The following is a 15,554-nucleotide window of genomic DNA, read 5'->3' on the forward strand; positions in this document are numbered from 1 at the left end:
TTGCTCACGAGTTGGTTTGTTCTGACGAGAGGATTATGGCCTTGGCGGTGGCGCATGGACTAATGGGTCCCTGGGATGTATTGTCGGCAGCGCAAAATTTCTTGGAACGAAGTTTTCTTGAAAACCCACCGAGCTGTCCTCTGATGGTTATAGAGGATCCGGTGCTGGGAGATCACGTATGTTCCTTTCATCTTTTAAATTGGATGGCTGAACTGTTTTCGGATGAGGACAGTGACTTCCTCCTGGAGGCTGTTGCAGCTTACTTTTCATATACAGTCTTATCATAAACACTGCCTCGAATTGACGTGCTGATTAATAGCATTTCCTTGATTTTATTGACTTTTGGTCAAGACATTTTATTTTTGCTTGCCTATTGGCTTGAGCCACATTATACCTTTGGGCTATTTTTTAGCATTAGTTTTTATAATTGAATTTTTATTCATGCTCGTTTATTGTTGGATTCTGCTCTCATGTGATGGCACTTCTGTTATCTTATTTAGTCCGTTCTCGGATCATGGGGGGGTGTTATATAGCTCCTATATATCCTTATATCGTGTTAAGTTAGCATAGGTACATTTGAGGTTTAAACGCCATTTTTCCTTTCTTGCAACTTCTGCACACGACCCTAAATTGTTGACTTAGCTTTCAACCTAGTGGTTTGCCGTGGTGTATGTGAGAATAATATGTTATTGCTCTGATATCAGCTTTGTTTAATAAACCATGTCTGCACGGAGAGTGCTGAAGTTTCAGGAGCAACACGATATGGAATTGTTATGAGGTCTGATCTCCACGCCTTCATAGTCATAACACAAGTGCAGCCTTTGCCAACTTGGGCTTGAGGCGGGATTGATATTGCTTTGCACGAGAATTGTTAAAACACTTGATGCGGTGCACATGCAGAGAGAGCTGGTGTATGCTGATGTGATTCCTTCATGCTAGGACACTAAGGTATGGGCCCGCCCTAAAACAACCCAAAGAGACCTTCTTAGCTAATAATATAATATATGTGTTAGGGAGGGTGAGATATAAGTGTTGTTAACTCTTATTCATTACAGCATGTTAACATGCTGTCACCATTCGCTTTTTATGTCTTAGTAACTATGCTGATAATTTTGATACTGATAATAAGTATACTTGTATTATCTAAGATACTGCGCCTGAGAAGACGGCATTAGTAAATAAACATTTCAAATGCACATGTGTCTTCTTTACTCCATGTTCTGGTTTGTAATGATAATATAACAAAAGAGTGTTCATGAGTTCCACGTACCCTGAGGTACTGTAAGTTCATGTTCTGGTTTGTCTAAACATTGGGAGTTCAGATATGTCCAATGAGACACTGTAGCTAGCTCGGTAAGGGGTGAGTTGGTTGCTAAGGTAAGTTTTGGGACACCCTAATTTGCCGAGGTTCCACTCCTCTGTGCACAGTTCTGTGTGAGAACAGAAACCCTGCGACACCTACATCTGCAGCACAGCTGAGACCCGTGGATGCGACGAGACACGTGGGACCGGCCATCTTGGAAGAAACTGCACTTTGCTTCCAGCACGACTCCCGAGGACTGAGAAGCCCCAGCCCCGAGCAGCTCCTGCACCGAAGATCAGCCCTCCAGCCTCCACGAGATCTGCGTGGGGCCTTTCTGCTTGTTTTCTGCTCGACGCGTTGTCTGGTCACTTGCCGGCTGGCTAGTGGCCTCCTAGACGACGAACCTTTGAATCTTTGCTGCTGGTCTGGTTGCTGCAGACTGGCCCTTGCTCCCTTCAAAAAGAGGGGCACCCCGGACTCTCCTAGTCCGCACCAGACGCTTCCTTCACTCACCGCGTGGGTTGCCTTTGCCAAGGCCTGTTGACGCCGATTCCGGATCCAACACCGCCGACAGCGAGAGCCTACGTGGGACAGCTCGTGCCTCCATCCTGGTCGTCGAAGACACCTCCTGGTCAACGTGGCTGCAGAGTCAAGCGTCCACTGATCGCGACGACGACATCTGGTTCCTTCCTGGTTCCACTCCAGTCACTGGCTAGTGACTTTGAACATTGTCCCCTCTGCTTTCAGGTCCTCTTCTTCACCGATCCACCCTTGGATCGCACCGGACATCTTCCTCCTGGTCGCCTGCAGCATCTTTTCTTTCAGGCTCCATAGACTTCAACGCGAGAACCCAACGCACTTTGACACCTATGCACCCGCAGCCCGTGGGTGAGGTAACGAGAGCATTTCGGTGCTCAAGGGTAGTTTAACTGTCCTAGTGTCCAGTTCAACAGTCGTTGTACAGTCGTTGTTGTCCCAACTAGTCAGGATTGTCCGTACTCACCTTTAACTTGAACTGTACTGTCCATAGACGTTGTTACGCATCTCGCGTGTGAGTTCACACTCTGCACACGCGTACCGTGGGCCTCCTATTACTTACCTAGTGTTAGTGTAGCGTGGTCCCAACGATCCTACAGCCTCTGGACAGCTCCATTCTTTCTATCGACTTTCACATTCCACTTACTTAGTATATGGTTTGTCGTGCCCCTAGGGCACCATTGTAATTTTGTGCAACTTGTCGTATTTTTCGTAAGAGATTGTCATGTGCTTAGCCCTCTGACCTCATAAAGAGTTCAGAGGTGTTGTTATTAATAAATATACTGTTTATTTTCATAACAACCTGTGTGGTGTCCTTTCATCTGATATTCAAGGGGTTATATTGTGGTAAAAAAGCTGGCTTCACATGCCAAAAGAGTTTAGCCTAAGACTGCTTTGTCCATGCTACCATTAGGATAGCTGGTCTATAAGGTTGACTTACAACCAATCACCATAAGGCTTGTTTGGACTGATACAAGGTGATCACTAGAACTAGTGAGCATCATATATCAGGCCAACTTCTCACACTCTGTACCATTCTTTTTATCCTGTTCTCTCACTCTGACTCCCCTGACTTATCTTTGCACCGTGATGTCTTTCTCACACCCCTTCTTCTCTTTCTCTGACTTCGTATGTATCTCTCGGTCTTTTCCTCTTTCAGTTTCCCTCTATCCATGTCTCTTTCTTTCTCCTCATTTCTCCCTGTCCTAGGATGTTCTTATTATCTTGGACAAATGTTTTCAAACTCTGCACTTAATCTTTGAAGCCTGCTTTGCAAACTGGAAAGTTTCAGAAGCGAAATTGTTTGAATGTGCTTGTCAGTGCTCAATGTAGTCCGCTGTGCATTTTTATTACTACCATCTGACCCTGCATCGACGGGGTCAGTGGACACTTCATCTTCTTAAATCTCAACTTTCTTTTCTCTATTTATAAATGTTGGGTGTAAGTCATCCTCTTCCCTCCCATATCACACTAGATCTTACCATTTGCACCTACTCACATATTCCACATACCAGACCTTCAATTAACTTCAACGTGAGAACCTTATAAACAAGCTACAAATATGTATTCAGCTTTTGAAGAGATCTGAGAAATATTTGTCCCTTTACTAAGTAAAAATTCCTCAGACATTTGTAGACGTAGAAGGACTAATTTGTGAATTTATAACTGTAACTAGAAAACATGGATATATTTAAATATACTATGCGCTTTAAAATTGCACATGTTGTTTTATTGTTTTTAATGTAAACTCGAGCTGAGCAGGATGCTACGATCAGTCAGCCTCTTTTTGAACACTATAGCCCCATCCTTGCTGCAGTCAGGGTCTCAGATCAGAAGCACCTGATGCTTCTTGTTCCTCAAAAGTGTTTTCCTTGCAACAGGGCCCATCCCCCAGTCTGCAGAGTAAACTGACTTCATGAGATCCCGGAACACTGGCCTCTTGATATTCTATTGGCCCTTGTAATGCACAGGTGCCTATTTACACGTTGATAGCTGCCCATATCGTCGAAGTCCTGCCATGAGCTTCCTCTCAAGGCACATATTTTAACATCTTCGATGGTAGACTGAGGAAAGGGCATTGTCTACACGCTATGGAGCAAAAATTAAAGGCTTTTGTGTTTTAAAAGCAAAATAATGTGAATTGCACAGACCCCTAATCATCAGGCATTTTTAAAAATGCGTCATGTTAATAATTTTTTTAACTTTAATGTAAGCCTTCTGCAACTTTGACACTGTAAAAGAAACACATTTCTAACAATGAGCCTTCAATGAGAGATTAGCGCTAACAGCAGTTTTAAATTGACCTCATCAGAAGACCTGAAATAATTTGGTGCTGAAGTCAGATTAAAATATCATTGTTGCTAAATCAAGCAGAATGAGCAGTCTTTACATGCTTCCAGAATAAGAAGATATCGAGCCTGTGCCGAGATTCCAACACTCCCCAGTTCTTAAAGGCAGCAGCTCAGGTCATTTCCCCACATCCTCTACTTTCCTGGATTTCTCTTTGGTCACCCCATTATGTGTTCCAGTCCCCAGCAATATAAATTTTGTTTATTCACATATCCCCGTTTGTAGTGCGCACTACTGAAGATGCGAACAGCTTAAATAACCTCAGCATCATAACCCCAAAACGTTCAGCTGGTGAAGAGATCGGAGAGGCATGTAACCCTTTCAGTCTGCGCAAACGCGCCATGGAACTGCAGTATGTTTAAGTACAAATGAAATAATTTACACAGTAAACTATGATGTGCCTTTAAATCCTACATCCTTAACAGTTGCACTTGTTTGTATAACTGCTCGCAGATTTAAGCTCTGCAGAGACAGCCTCTGTTTGCACACCGGCATCCTATGCTGCTTCTCTGAAGAAAGGTGTGTTAGAGGCAGGTCCCACCCCCCCAGTCAGAGTTAAGAGAAAGCGGATCTCTTGCGATGCTAATTGTCCCTTTGTTAAGCGAAGAGAGGCATTTTGCAGCTCTAGTCTGGCGGCATCCTGAAGCCTTCCTAGAGTTTCCTCTCAAAGCAGCGTTCACAGATGCTGTTGAGAAAGGCGTCACAGATTTTAGAATCATGCCAAACAAGTGCACCACTCTTTTAAGGCCTCATGACTTTAATCAGTTAACCTCCACGTGCCTAAAACAACAACAAAAAAAAAGAATGTGTCCGTGTGTAACACACAATATACACAATTGGGAATTGAAGACACATTTGCAGTACACCTTATAGTTGTGTGGATTTAGGCATGTGGCATGTGGAGGTTAACTGATTAAAGTCATCAGGCCTTAAAAGAGTGGTGCACTTGTTTGGCATGATTCTAAAATCTGTGACGCCTTTCTCGACAGCATCTGTGAACGCTGCTTTGAGAGGAAACTCTAGGAAGGCTTCAGGATGCCGCCGGACTAGAGCTGCAAAATGCCTCTCTTCGCATAATAAAGGGACAATTAGCATCACAAGAGATCCGCTTTCTCTTAACTCTGACTGGGGGGTGGTTCCTGCCTCTAACACACCTTTCTACAGAGAAGCAGCATAGGATGCCGGTGTGCAAACAGAGGCTGTCTCTTCAGAGCTTAAATCTGCAAGCAGTTATACAAACAAGTGCAACTGTTAAGGATGTAGGATTTAAAGGCACAGCATAGTTTACTGTGTAAATTATTTCATTTGTACTTAAACATACTGCAGTTCCATGGCGAGTTTGCGCAGACTGAAAGGGTTACATGCCTCTCCGATCTCTTCACCAGCTGAACGTTTTGGAGTTATGATGCTGAGGTTATTTAAGCTGTTCGCATCTTCAGTAGTGCGCACTACAAACGGGGATATGTGAATAAACCAAAATTATATTGCTGGGGACTGTAACACATAATGGGGTGACCAAAGAGAAATCCAGGAAAGTAGAGGATGTGGGGAAATGACCTGAGCTGCTGCCTTTAAGAACTGGGGAGTTCAAGTTCAAGTTCAAGTTCTGTAATTTGTATAGCGCACTACTCACCCAGAGGGTCTCAAGGCACTTGAGGGATGGTGGGTGCATTATTTATCGAATAGCCAGGTTTTTAGTTGCTTTCTGAAGGAGGTGTGGTTCCGAGTAAGACGGAGGTGAGTGGGGAGAGAATTCCAGGTTTTGGCCGCTAAGTAGGAGAAGGATCTTCCTCCCATGGTGGATCTGTGGATGCGTGGAATTGCAGCGATGGCTCGATTGGATGATCGTAGTAGGCGGGTGGGTTTGTAGAAGGAAAGACGTGTGTTGAGGCATTCGGGTCCTAGGTCATAGAGGGCCTTGTGTGCGTGGGTGAGGAGACGGAACGTTATTCTTTTGTTGACGGGGAGCCAGTGGAGTTCCTTCAGGTGACTGGAAATGTGAGCTTGACGGGGGATGTCCAGTATGAGTCTGGCTGAGGCGTTTTGTATGCGTTGGAGTTTTTTTACTGTAGTTTGGCAGTGGTCCCGGAGTAAAGGGTATTTCCATAATCCAGTCGGCTGGTGACCAGTGCGTGGGTGACTGTCTTTCTTGTTTCGGTGGGGATCCAACGGAAGATTTTTTTGTGTTGGAATCTCGGCACAGGCTCGATATCTTCTTATTCTGGAAGCATGTAAAGACTGCTCATTCTGCTTGATTTAGCAACAATGATATTTTAACATGGCTTCAGCACCAAATTATTTCAGGTCTTCTGATGAGGTCAATTTAAAACTGCTGTTAGCGCTAATCTCTCATTGAAGGCTCATTGTTAGAAATTTGTTTCTTTTACAGTGTCAAAGTTGCAGAAGGCTTACATGAAAGTTAAAAAAATTAACATGACGCATTTTTACAAATGCCTGATGATTAGGGGTCTGTGCAATTCACATTATTTTGCTTTTAAAACACAAAAGCCTTTAATTTTTGCTCCATAGCGTGTAGACAATGCCCTTTCCTCAGTCTACCATCGAAGATGTTAAAATATGTGCCTTGAGAGGAAGCTCATGGCAGGACTTCAACGATATGGGTAGCTATCAACGTGTAAATAGGCACCTGTGCATTACAAGGGCCATTAGAATATCAAGAGGCCAGTGTTCCGGGAACTCATGAAGTCAGTTTACTCTGCAGACTGGGGGATGGGCCCTGTTGTAAGGAAAACACTTTCGAGGAACAAGAAGCATCAGGTGCTTCTGATCTGAGACCCTGACTGCAGCAAGGATGGGGCTATAGTGTTCAAAAAGAGGCTGACTGATCGTAGCATCCTGCTCAGCTCGAGTTTACATTAAAAACAAAAAAACAACATGTGCAATTTTAAAGCGCATTGTATATTTAAATGTATCCATGTTTTCTAGTTACAGTTATAAATTCACAAATTAGTCCTTCTACGTCTACAAATGTCTGAGGAATTTTGACTTAGTAAAGGGACAAATATTTCTCAGATCCCTTCAAAAGCTGAATACATATTTGTAGCTTGTTCATAAGGTTCTCACGTTGAAGTTAATTGAAGGTCTGGTATGTGGAATATGTGAGTAGGTGCAAATGGTAAGATCTAGTGTGATATGGGAGGGAAGAGGATGACTTACATCCAACATTTATAAATAGAGAAAAGAAAGTTGAGATTTAAGAAGATGAAGTGTCCACTGACCCCGTCGATGCAGGGTCAGATGGTAGTAATAAAAATGCACAGCGGACTACATTGAGCACTGACAAGCACATTCAAACAATTTCGCTTCTGAAACTTTCCAGTTTGCAAAGCAGGCTTCAAAGATTAAGTGCAGAGTTTGAAAACATTTGTCCAAGATAATAAGAACGTCCTAGGACAGGGAGAGATGAGGCGAAAGAAAGAAACATGGATAGTTGGAAACTGAAAGAGGAAAAGACCGAGAGATACATTCAAAGTCAGAGAAAGAGAAGAAGGGGTGTGAGAGAGACATCACGCTGCAAAGATAAGTCAGGGGAGTCAGAGTGAGAGAACAGGATAAAAAGAATAGTACAGAGAAAGACAAAAGGAGAGAGACACAGGGGAGAGAGACATGGGAGACAGAGAGAAATACATTTGCAGACATGGAAAGACCGAGATAGAGAATGCCAGGAAGAGGCAGAAAGACAGTAGTACTTCTCATGATGGGTGATATGTTTATGAACAAGATTTTCTTGCCTTTATTCAAACTTTACAATCACTTCAGGACAGCTGCCCCTTTCATGGGATTGGAACTATTGGAAATGGCACTAAGAGGCACAACCAAACATCTAAGCATAAATATGTCTTATAACCTGGGCAACTAGAATTGTGCAACTGAGACTGCCTGCTGGATGTCTGCAGACCGGTACATACAACCAAGATTGATCACTCCTTTCTATTGTATGCCATTTGCACCAAGGGAAGAAAATGCGTCTTTATCACTGGCTCACTGCTGCCAAATGTTTTGCATTGATACATCCATGTGGGCACACTATCAGATCACTCTCCAGAGACCTTAATCCTTGAGTGTATCCAGGCTGCCCTTCTACTCAAATCATGGAAAATTAACCAAGCGTAAACTTACTGCTGAAATGAATGAGCTACAAACCATAGCAAGACATATCCGTTGGAAAACAGCGTAACCTCATAGGAAGCGGATAGGACTTCTCTACAAGTGGGAATGATGAGAGAGATTGCCTTACACAAGAAGAAGATTAAGTGGGAACAGAAGTGACTTGAATCTTCTTTCGCGCCGGGATGCCCCCGGGTAAGCTGAGCGCGTTATAAATTTCATATTATTATTATTATTATTTATTAAGACCTATCACCTAGATAAAAAAGACACTCCACTGACTGAAACAGAAAAGTGCTAAGATCACTCTTAACTCACTCTTTAACCCCAGAGCTGGTCATTCCCTTACTCATCTACAATGGCAAATTTATTAAGAAGGTGAAAATTCTATATGCACTTAGCAACTCAACCTTGCACTCTCTGCGATACCTATCATCTAATATAGCCAGGGCATCATATAAAAGCATCCGCAATACCAGGGCCACCAGAATTATGCAGCTTGAGAGTGCCAAATTATACAGCAGAGTTAAATAAATTATGCAGCAGATTTGAGAAAATGATATGGCAAGAAAAATCAAATTATGCAGCATAAAGCAGCACATTTTGTATTAGTATTACATAATTTTTGAGTAATTTGTAAACTTGGAAACACTGTCTGGGTATCGGTTGCATCTCATTAGAACCTGTTTAACACCCAAATATAGCAATAAGCAACAGAAAGGTGACCATTCCAGCTTTGCAAAGGGCCTTCCACCGAGCAGCAACAGGTGTCGCTTCATTTTTATAACTTTTGAACAGTTTGAGCTAGAAACTACTCTTTGTTAATATCTGCAGATCATGTGATAGATGATGGCTTATGTGTCAAATGCGACAAATCTATAATGATGTGAAAATCGCCGCAGCTGCACAATTGAATAAACCCAATGGCCTTACTCAAACATACTAAATACATTAGATAGTTACTATATAGAGTTGTAAATTACAGGGATTGGGGAAACCAAACTGCAGAGGAGTGAGGAAACCACATCTGCAGCGGAAGATTTCTTTTCCTGGCAAGTCATACCTCAAGTGGAAACAGAGAAGAAAGCACTACTAGAAAGAAAATATCAGCGGATGAAATTACTTACCCATCACTTAATTGCCATTAACCCAATTGCTGGAGAAAGATTCTATAAGCTGGGCAAAGCACAACTGACTGACATTCATGATTCACTCACACAAGGAAGATGAATCCACTGGTACTTGGATTGTTGTTGTACAAGGCTTTAGTTTGTGTTCGTCTCAAACCCGTGAGGGGCACCTTATAAAGTGTCAGCTATCTCCAAATATTTTTAATCAATGTATTGTTGAAAACTCTGGTTAAAATTCTAACAGGCATATGGTCGCCCATCATAAACTCAGTCACAAGTGACATTTGTTACTAGATGGCGGCCCAGGTGGTTCCGTGGACAAATGTATCCACTTCAGGAATCTTTGTTTTATCTCATGGGCACAGGTTTCGATCCCAGTGGGTCCAATCAGATCTACATAATTCTGAAGTCAATAGAAAGACTACTATTGTACTATTGGTGGGTAACAATAAACATATTATTTTAGCACCAAGAGACCTCAGGGTACAAGTGCATTTTAAAATACACGTTTTAAATTATTTGTCCTTGGCTTCTCATTCCAAAAACATCATGGGACATTGTGTCATATGTTATGGCTCAGCATGGACACCTTGGAAGAAGCTATATTTATCTCACTGGATGCCGAAGAGGAATTTGTTTGTTATATGGGGTATCTGTTCCTAACACTTGAAAAAGACATGGATAGGACAGAGTATGTATAAAATATTGTGTCTGCCATGTGTTATCCTTGTGGCACAGGAAATATGTGGGGCAGCTTTTCAATACTTTTGTAGTTCACAGGGGCATGAGACAGGGATGCCCCGTTATTGCCTGATCTCTTCCTGTTAGTTCCAGAACCTCTAGAAACAGGCAACTGTCTGACGGATGTCATAAGGAGCAAACACTCTAAGATCAACAATTATACCACTGCCCCATGCTGTTAGTATTCTGCTTTGGCTCAGCAGTTTAGTTCACAGCCCTCCCTACTTCCCCTCTATTCATAATTTTCATTTTTGTACATTTTAAGGCTAACTGGAACGGTAGTATAACATTAACCATGTCAAGAGTGCCCACTAGGTTTTGAATTGGAGTGGAGACAGACTAATCTTGAATTTTTAGGAATACTTGTTAATTGAGGGTTCAAACACAAGATTGATAATAATCAGGCATCCTTAATATCTGAGAAGACCAATATCTTTATACGAAGATCCATCTTACAGTTGACTCTTTAGAGGAAGACCTAAACAGTGAATATGGTGGGTGGTCCACATTTTACCTGCTTGTTAGGATTGATCCCCCTGCTCATCCTAATGTACATGTATTTATATAGCGCAAATCACCGACCCGGTATCTAAGCGCTTGCTTAGGGAACCCGTCCTGGTATTCCCCTGTGAGATACCCCGGCAGGGTATCCACAAGGTGAAAGCCAGGCATCCCGCCGCGAGGGGCCGTAGTGAAGATTAAGCAAGCTATTGCCCAGAGTCACAGAGTGTGACCCCGTGAGTCGAGTAGGCACCGGAGCGACAATTGTCGAGTCCGTGGAATTTTTGAGCCCGAGACCGCCGAGGCGGGGAATTGAACCCTGGTCCACGGCCGATCTCAGCTTCCGGGTCTGCCGCCTCTAACCACTGAGCCACGCTTCTTCATTCTACTTCACCAGGTAGACAAAGATATACTATTCTTTTGGGGTACATAAAATACACCAAACTCTTCTAAACTACTCTTCTAAACTAAGGGCCGATATGCAGTCATGCGGTATATCATCCTGTGATTAAGCAAGTCAACACAATTGGATGTTACGATATCATCTGCAAAAATATTACCTGACCTATTTATTGTCTCCTTAATATTGTTCACAGAAGTATAGTCCCATTGGATGTAGATTTACTATTTTTAACTCCATTGGGGCAATACTTTTTGAAAATGTTTGTGACACAATATTTACATGATATTCTGACAATGATATTGCTGTATCATATGTTTCAACTGTCACAGATTGCTATCTTGCTACCAAACTCCTAGACCTAATCAATAACGGTCCGACTAGATAGAGGCTACACATTCTACCCCAAAGGTATACCACACATGTACCGTGATTCCCCACTCATGAAAACAATGGACAACCCACTCTTATGACCAATGATCCTAACCTGGAAAGCTATTCATAAGCATCTGACCATGTCACACTTTTAAACTCCATTTGAGTGGAAAACCAACTGGGGTAAAACATCAAATGTGTGGTAACCATACCTCTTCATGAAAAAATGATGCACCTGCGCGAACAGCAGTATCCAGAATGAAGGACTGTGTGTTATGTTGTTTTATGCATTAGTGTTGCAAAAAATACCTAACACAGAGCAAAATGAATTTGTATTTCCAGCCAGCAAAATACTACTTTTAACTGAGTGGGAAAGAAATATGCAACACAGTGTAGTAATGATCTTACAATGTTGCATGCCTTTTAATTGATTGCTAAATGCTAAATGAAACATATTTCCCACTGGAGGATTTTAACTGGATTTACCGTGGTTGAGTAAATCTGGCTATCCAGCGCACTTTGGTAAATAACTAACGCCTTTCTTGGATAATTTCCTTAACGTTGATGCACATTATGTATTTTCAGTATTAATTTTCGAGAATCTAGTTCTTAAAACACACCAGCCCATACTGGGAAATCTTTTTCTGATGGCTCTTCTGGATAAATACAGAACCAAATGTGTTCCTTAGAATACAAAGCGTGCCTAAAATAGCGCTGTTTTGTACATTCAGCGAAAGAATTCCAAACATAACACCAAAGCTTTTTCAGTCAGGTAGCACATTAGTCTTTGGGGTGCCAATGTTAGTTTTAAGTGAATAGCCAAGTAAATGTATTTAGACACTAGAAATTAAAAGTGGTTCTGATGGTTCAGTACTTTATTCATTTCCCCCAAAAAAGATGTGCCTTTTTTGGGCTGAAACCCATTTCAACAGTTTTAGCTGTTTTTTTTACTTGCACTGGACATCTTCTAAGGGTGGGGAGATATATGGCCAGAACAGCAAAAAAAAATTAATGTTTTTCCCGTTTACACAAAATATGCAGGCACCGCGGTAGTTTGGAGAAAGCTATTAGAGACTTCTAGTATATTGAAGCAGATTATGAAAACAGACATAATATGAAGAATTGTTAAATCAGTGGGGGAATCTGTATCCAGTTTACAATAAACTACAAGGTGCGGACAAGTCGTTGGTTTCAGTTGAGGGGCCACAATAATGAAAGGATTGTTTCTCGCAGAAGAACTCATTTTACACTGTGCAGGTGCGGCCCGTCACGCACAAAAGCCTCTTCGGAGTTTGAAGCATTCAGAATGTTCTGCATCCTACGATCCGACCGTCAGCCTGAAGAGGAAGGCGTGACCCATAACATCCAGCTATTGTCATGTCTTTTGTCTTTTTACCTGGCTGGCGCTGCATTATAAAGCCTTTCTTCAGCAGCAGGACAGCCACGCCAGGGAAAGAAGATCAAATTAACATATGTATAGCCAGAGCCAAGCATCCCCATACCCCAATCCTCCAGGTATTTGCTTTAAGTATTCAAGAAAGACGACTTTACGAAGCAGTCACCACATCTTGAGCCGTCAACATTAGGTAATTTGAATATCGTCAGTAAAACGGAATACTGACTCAGGGATAACACAGTTTGAAAATGTAAAAGGTGCTTGTTTTTTTTACAATTTAGTTGTGACAGTAAGCAATATATAAAGGTAATTCAAACAAATTTAAACACCACAGATTGTTATAAGCTGAACTTTCTCAGTGTATTAAAACTATTTTCAAAGTAACGTTGTGCAGAAAGATTACACTTTTCCTCATAAGGCTGGATTAAAAGATAAAAAATTAGTTTTCCAAAACTGAGATGACACATGATGTGATTAAATCTGAAATGGAAGTTACAAGCTTTTAAAAACCTTCACTGTATTCCAACACGCTGCTGCAAAATGAAATATTGTTCAATCATTTCCCAAATGGTGGGTAGTACATCGGATCAGAACATTCAACAACCTCCTTATATTTCGTGGGTGCTTCAAATTCACATTTTACTGTTAGCTGAAGCTATTGTCCCACTCACAGCAGAGAAACTGAAACAGACATAAGGGGACAGAAAAAGATTGACAAAGAGAATTGAGGGACCAGAATAGATCACTAGATAGATGACAGTGAGAGACATAATGAAAGTGAGAGCGGTTGCAATACAGCCTTATAAGTAGATATATAGGCAGATAAGGATGGCCAGAGGGCCAGAAAGCCAGAGAGATAGACAGAGATGGTTACAGATAGAAACAGACCTAGATATTGAGCTATGTATAGAGACTGGTGTGTAGAGAGAGAGAGAGAGAGAGAGAGAGAGAGAGAGAGAAAGAGAGAGAGTGAGAGAGAGAGAGAGATGGAGATGGAGAGATAGACAGGTCACTCCCCAAGGGTTTTTGAAATGGTTGATTGTGCAGAAATCCTTAAGGTACAGCAATACAATCCAGACAAGTCGCTCCCCAAGGTTTTTTTTTAACCGGGCATGCTAATTAGAAGACCCCCATACCCTTTATGGCTTAAGGTGGTTTTAGAACAATGTCATGGTGGCCTTTCGGTGGGAACCTTTTCTATCCTTGTACAGTATAAGCATTACCACACGTTATTACTTTGACATCTGTTACTCAAACTCATGGCCTATCTCGGGAAGAGTAGGGTTAGACAGCTGTGCTTGGGGGGGCCATCGCAAAACTCTCTACACCTTCTTGACACTTTTATAATGGGCCTCAGATGTTAAAGCTGTTTGGCACTTATCCTGGGAGGGAGGGATCCCGGGAACAGGCTCTATCTCCAATCCTAAACCCCGGCACCTGTCATTTTTAAGGCCAGAGTTTTTCCTGCCAGACCTGTCAAATTTAAGACCAGACCTGTCAATTGTCACTTTTGGGAACCCGGGTCTTTGCGATGTGTGTGAATTACATCCTACCAGCTGTCACCCTGTTTCAGGGTCTCATGGGAAGCTTTGGCTCTACATGCCACCTTTCTTTTTTTTCCGCATCTCATAGCTCCTGGGTGGCTGTGGTTTATTATTTTATAAGGGGTTTGTATTAACCTATTTTTGAGAATTGCCATAGGCAGGTTAGTGAGGACCCTTTACCACTTTGACACCTACATGCCATAGCCTTCCTCCCAAGCCCTGGGCTGGGTACTCAGGACTGCTCCTCAGCTGTTCAGACAACAGCTGTCTCCAACCCCCAGTTTTAAACATGCCCAGACATTTCCCTCCTACCTGCACTCACTTTTCTTTGCACTTTTAAACATATATACAATTACCCATGTTATGCAGCCAGACCTGTCAAATTTAAGACCAACAGTTTGCTGCCAGACCTGCCAAATTTAAGACCCTCAGTTTGCTGCCAGACCTGTCACATGTAAGACCAGCAGTTTGCTGCCAGACCTGTCAAATTTAAGACCAGCAGTTTGCTGCGAGACCTGCCAAATTTAAGACCAGACCTGTCAAATTTAAGGCCAGAGTTTGCTGTCAGACCTGTCAAATTTAAGACCAGCAGTTTGCTGCCAGACCTGCCAAATTTAATAACAGACCTGTCAAATTTAAGGCCAGAGTTTGCTGTCAGACCTGTCAAATTTAAGGCCAGACCTGTCAAATTTAAGGCCAGAGTATGCTGCCAGACCTGTCAAATTTAATGCCAGAGTTTGCTGCCAGACCTGTCAAATTTAAGGCCAGACCTGTCAAATTTAAGGCCAGACCTGTCAAATTTAAGGCCAGAGTATGCTGCCAGACCTGCCAAATTTAAGGCCAGAGTTTGCTGCCAGACCTGTCAAATTTAAGACTAGACCTGTGAAATTTAAGGCCAGAGTTTGCGGCCAGACCTGTCAAATTTGCGGCCAGAGTTTGATGAGAGGCATCCCTACCTACTACTCAGCCGATATGCTGAAATTCTACCACAGTACTGGATAGAGCAGGAAGTTGAGACACTTGGGGTTTGTGAGTTTAGGATTGTGGAAAGATTTGGTTCATACAGTTCACCAACACCACAACAAGCAGTGGCCTTCAAAATGCTCCACTGCCACATACCTAAGGAGTAGTTTCTGTCCTGTAACTCCAG

The sequence above is a fragment of the Lissotriton helveticus genome, chromosome 6 (genome assembly GCF_964261635.1).
Source record: "Lissotriton helveticus chromosome 6, aLisHel1.1, whole genome shotgun sequence".
Lineage (NCBI taxonomy): Eukaryota > Metazoa > Chordata > Amphibia > Caudata > Salamandridae > Lissotriton > Lissotriton helveticus.